The following is a 6000-nucleotide window of genomic DNA, read 5'->3' as shown; positions in this document are numbered from 1 at the left end:
AGGAGACCCTGTCAAAGAAATGCATTTTCTGTCAATGTACAGAAGAAAAAATACAAAGAAAACAATTACTATCTAAAGACCAGAACATGATTGTGCTTCATTTCCTGACAAATTTAGTGATGTTGAAGGGTTTCTCCAAACTGACAGCTTGTCATTGTGATGGAACACCTATTCTCTCAGAATAAAGTCACAATTTAGTACATGTTGATTAGTATTGAAACAGATGCTTTTATGATAAGTCTTCAGTCAGGATTCTGAGACGCTCTATGGTTCTATAATGAAGGAATCTAAATGTCAGTCACTGGTAATTGTTCCTGCAAGGCACTAGTACATGGGGATGCTATTAACCTTGCTCAAAATGTATCTCCTTTAGTCACAAGATGGGCTATTCATGCCATTTATTCACACTTAGAAGCTTAGGATGTCATGTAATTGTTAGTCTTCTCCCTCTTCAACCGTGAGTTTTGGTAGCTAACCTTTTCTGTCAAAACTGCAGAGGACCAGGCTCATCATTAAGGCCTTCTACTGAACACCCATAAAACACCAAGCTGGCCCTCCAGGAATGACTTAAAAGCAAAAAATTCTTGGCAGGGCCATGCTTAAAAATTAGAGGTGATATTGCAAAATAAAGTCAAACTACCTTTTGCAATTTAAATGACTGCATGTTTTTACATTTTTACCATAATAATAATTTTGACCATTGCTCAGGTCTTAGATTTTACCTGTAATTCGACTACCATCTGACAATCTGGCCGCATCTTGTTTTGCAGTAGAAATTAAAGGGTTGTTTTTTTACATTTACTTTTAGATTAGATTAGATTAGATTAGATTCAACTTTATTGTCATTACACATGTACAAGTACAGGGCAACGAAATGTAGTTTAGGTCTAACCAGAAGTGCAATAAGCAGCAAGTGCAGGATACAGTTCAAATAAGTTAAGTTATATATATATACATAAAGTGATATGTGCTATACATAAGGTGATATGTGCAGTACAAAGTGATATGTGCAGTACAAAGTGATATGTGCAGTGCAGTGATTATCAAGAGTGAATGGGGGGGGCAGAGGAGTTCAGCAAGGAAACAGCTCTGGGAAAAAAGCTGTTCCTAAGTCTGCTGGTTCTTGTCCGTGGTAGCCTGAACCGTCTGCCTGAAGGCAGGAGAGAGAACAGTTCGTGGGCCGGGTGGGAGGAGTCCTTAAGAATACTGCGAGCTCGACGCAGACAGTGCTTCCTCTGGATTTCCTCAATGGATGGAAGTGGAGTCCCTGTGATGCGCTGGGCAGTTTTCACCACCCGCTGCATCGCCTTACGCTCAGCAACAGTGCAGCTTCCATACCACACTGTGAGACAGCTGGTAAGGATGCTCTCTATTGTAGAGCGGTAAAAGTTCAACAGGATGGTAGTGGGTAGCTGGTTCTTTTTTAGTGTTCTCAAGAAGAAGAGGCGCTGGTGAGCCTTCTTGACCAGGCTGGAGGTGTTAATGCTCCAGGACAGGTCCTCTGAGATGTGGGTCCCCAGGAACTTGAAGGATGTAACAGGCTGCACAGTCATCCCATTGATGTGGATGGGATCATGCGAGCCTCTTCTCTCCCTCCTGAAGTCCACAATGAGCTCCTTGGTCTTGGTGGTGTTTAAAAGAAGGTTATTTTCTGTGCACCAAGTGGCCAGATGCTGGACCTCCTCCCTGTAGGCAGTCTCATCGTTGTTGTCGATGAGACCTATCACCGTGGTGTCATCTGCAAACTTAATAACGGAGTTTGATCCATACATAGGTCGGCAGTCGTGGGTGAAGAGGGAGTAGAGGAAGGGGCTCAGCACACAGCCCTGTGGTACACCAGTGTTGAGCGTGACAGTAGTGGAGCGGATGTGGCCTGACCTTACATGCTGTGGTCTGCTGGTCAGAAAGTCCATAATCCAGTTGCAAAGTGAGGTGTTGATGTCCAGGGCTCTAAGTTTAGAGATTAGCTTAGAGGGGATGACAGTGTTAAATGCTGAGCTGAAATCAACAAACAGCATCCGTGCATATGTGTTTTGCTTGTCCAGGTGTGTGAGTACAGAGTGCAGCGCTATGGAGACTGCATCCTCTGTGCTCCTATTGCTACGGTACGCAAACTGGTGTGGGTCCAGAGTTGGTGGGAGAAAGTCCCTCAGATGTCCCAGGACTAACCGCTCGAAGCACTTCATGATTATGGGTGTGAGTGCTACAGGGCGGTAGTCATTCAGGCATGTTGGGCTAGAATGTTTCGGCACTGGTACAATGGAGGTGGATTTGAGGCATGTTGGAACAGCTGCTTGGGCGAGAGACATGTTAAAAATGTCCGTGAATACGCCAGCGAGCTGCTCTGCACATGCTCTAAGTACGCGCCCCGGGATGCCGTCTGGTCCAGCAGCCCTGCGCGCGTTTATCCGACTCAGTGCAGTGCAAACATCTGAGGAGGTGAGTATGATGGGCGAGTGGTCGGTAGATGAGGGGATCTTGACAGCAGGTTGCTTGTTGTCTCTTTTTTAAAAAACGTTGCTCAACTGAACTATTGAGAAAAACATTTCATTTTCTGTCTGATTCTGAGGGTTTTATTTGAAAAATGACCAGATCATCTACCTTTAGCTATGTTCTGTACTGTAACCAAGTCTATTGCTTAATAGAGAATGTTTTCTCAAACTGTCTCTTCTTTGTCCCCATAAGTAGTTATTATAGCTGTGCTGTTCTGAGAATAAATACAGATTGTGTATATAGGGCTGTCAAAATTAACATGCTTTTGTTGTTGTCTCCTTTCAGCTTCTCCTGTTAGGGGATGCACAAGATGGAGCAACTGGTCTGGTGTTACGAACAAAGACCTGGCAAATGTTTTATGTCAGATGCTCTTCCCGATGCAACCCTCCCAATTTACCTGAGCTTGGGACTGTGTGTTAAAATAAACAAACACAATCCACATAGCTGTGTTTTGCAAAATGGATGCAAAATTCTTCCTAGTCAGAGACAATCCTTACGTAACCAGGGAGACAGATGATGGCCAATTCAGAAGATGTATCTTTGCATGTCCATTTAAAATATGAGAGAGTGGAAATCAGTCCTTAAGTGATCATTTAAAAAACGTTGCTCAACTGAACTATTGAGAAAAACATTTCATTTTCTGTCTGATTCTGAGGGTTTTATTTGAAAAATGACCAGATCATCTACCTGTCACCCCCCATGTAATCCTTTTTCCAACACTTGTTTCTGTCATACTTTCAACTATTCAAAGTTCAAGTTCAAGTGAGCTTTGTCATTTAAGCTACTGACATGTTAGAAAGTACATAGTGAAACAAACCAATGTTTCTCTGGAACCTGGTGCTACATGTAACATTTAAGTTAAATGTTAACAAAGTTAAGTGCTGATATAAAGTGCACAACATCAACAGACCAGGCTACATAAAGTGAAAACATGGGACAGAATAACATTTGAGGTACAAAATGTGCAAAATGGAACAGTGCAATATTAGATATTTATATTTAGATATTTTATATTAGAAATATAAAAGAAGTAGTGAGTGTGTCAGTCCAAAGGGGAAAGTCCCTGAATGTTCAGGTGTCTGCTGGCTTATGGAAAGAAGCTATTACACAGTCTGGCAGTGAGAGCCCAAATACCTTTTTCCAGATGGTAAGAGGGTGAAGAGTGCATGTGAGGGGTGTGTAGAGTCCTCCGGATGCAGCGTATTTGCTAAATGTCGATTATGTAGGGAAGAGAGACTCCGATGATTTTCACAGCTGTCTTCCCTATCTGCTGTAGGGTCGTGCAGTCTGATGCAGTGCAATTTCCAGATAGCGATGAGCTTGTCAGAATACTCTCAATATTCCCTCTTTAGAAGGTGGTGAGGATGGGTGGTGGGAGGTTCTTCTCTAGGTGAACACTGAGAAACTTTAAAGTAAGCTTAGTCTTTAGAACAAATCGTGATTAAGCATGATTCATTAATTGCTAAATTTGTAATTACATTGTTGAAATGTTAATTCTTATGACTATTTTCTAATCTGTATGATGATGAAAGCCCCCTCATAATTTCCATTTTACAAAGCTGAGCTTTCTGTTGGTTTCTAATGATATTTGGCAGCACAGTGGTCTGATGAATTGAGACCACCATAACAATTCAGAGGAACAGGCCCCAAGGACTGGGTTTGGACCTCCTGTTCTATTATGTGTGCAGCTGTCCTCCATTCAGATGTCAACTACATCAAGCCAAAACTAGGCTCCAATGTTTTTTTCTGTTTAAAATGTATACAATAAGGATTATATTGATTAATGTGGTGGGATCAGATCTGTACCTCACCAGCCTGCTGGTATTGAATGAAAAACAAGAGCACAGTGTCAGGCTGCTGCTTGCCAGGGTGCTATCTGGTCCGTCTGTGATCAGGTGGGGATGATCCGGACCAAGACAAGGAGACAAATGGAAAAAGAAGTGCACAGTATCAGTAAAGGGATTTGTCTCAATCGCAGCTGTGCAGACCACAGAACTGAATCTTTCAGCTGTGACAGAAAAATATAAATGCAGGTGTCCAGGAAAGATGCCTGGTGTCTGGCAATAAAAAAACAGCAACAGTTGTGGCAATTTCTGGTTTATGATGTGATGATTTTAGCTGGTTTGCAAGTAGCAAAGTAACCTAATTTGTGACTTAATTTGAAGTAAATATCTGCTAATGAAATGTTAACAGAACAACGTGGTGCACTAAGCTCGCAATGTTAATATTTTTTTCTTTGATGCCGTATCATTAAGGGTACATACAACAAACTATTAATCCAATGCAGAACCAAAAACACAGTCATGGTTTCTGTGATGCCAAGGCAGATTTGGACTAGCCAAGTGCTGCCAGTCACATGCACACAAGGGTTCTAATCACTCTCATCTGCTGCTCATATTGCATTGATGAGATGAGAGATTCTCCCTCCCTCCCTTGTCCTGCATTTTTGACTTGTTTACAGTCTTGCTGCTTTTATGAGTGAGCCTTTTTCCTTTCTTGGACAACATTTGGTGGGTACTGACCATTGCAGTACAGGACCAAGAGCTACAGCTGTGACTCACTTCTCTTGCCCATTATTCTGCTTCCAATACAACAGGGACATAATGTTTGCTAGCGGTCAAATATATCCTACCTGCTGCCAGTGGAGGACATCACACCTCGGCTGGCCTAGATAGATCACTGCCAAGGCTACTGGATCCTCATAGAAGTAAATATTTTCACCCTTGACCCCCACACCAATGTTTTGTCAAAATGAACCAGTATAGTTCTGCACTGTCCAGTATCTTAAAGGATACTTTCTTCAATCCATCATTATGGAATATTTCATATCAATAAATTGCACATGCCTCTGCCTCAGAAGGGGGTCCTCTCTGATTCACTTATTTCCAAGGTTTCTTCTGCTATTTTCTCCATGGGAGTTGATGAGTTCCTCCTCTGTAGTTCAGAAAGGGTTAAAGTTTGGTGGGATGCAATGACTAAGTGCTTGTCAAAGTCCATTGAGGCATACTGTTTCTGTTGATGTTATTTACTTCACTTGTCCATGGTCCTAATGTTATATCTGCTGGGTGTACATTCTAAAACCCATATGTATCTTTATGATGTGTTGTTAATGAGATATAAAAAGTCTTATAATTTTAAATTTTTGTTAAGAAATTAAAAACAGTGATGTGTCATGGTATAATCATGTACAATTATTTATTTCAATCGGAGCTTCCTATAGACCAATATTTACTGTGCCATGCCTTTTGAGATCTGTGTACATTTTACATGCCACTTCATTCCTAAAACAAAATTTTTACGGGGGAAAATATTCCCATTTTTACACGTAAGGGTTTAATTGCACTTTTCAGCAAGCATGATGTCTAATTACACTATCAAATCAAGGATAATCCCCAAATTCCCATTTTCTACCTGGCAAATGCACCTTTTTTATTTCACTTTTCATTTGCAACTTTGCTGAAATGAATATTCATAATGTTTCATCATGTCACTATTATAATAGAAAAG

This window comes from Denticeps clupeoides, chromosome 3 (assembly GCF_900700375.1).
Source record: "Denticeps clupeoides chromosome 3, fDenClu1.1, whole genome shotgun sequence".
In the NCBI taxonomy this organism is placed as follows: domain Eukaryota; kingdom Metazoa; phylum Chordata; class Actinopteri; order Clupeiformes; family Denticipitidae; genus Denticeps; species Denticeps clupeoides.
Note: the sequence above shows the minus strand (reverse complement) of the source record.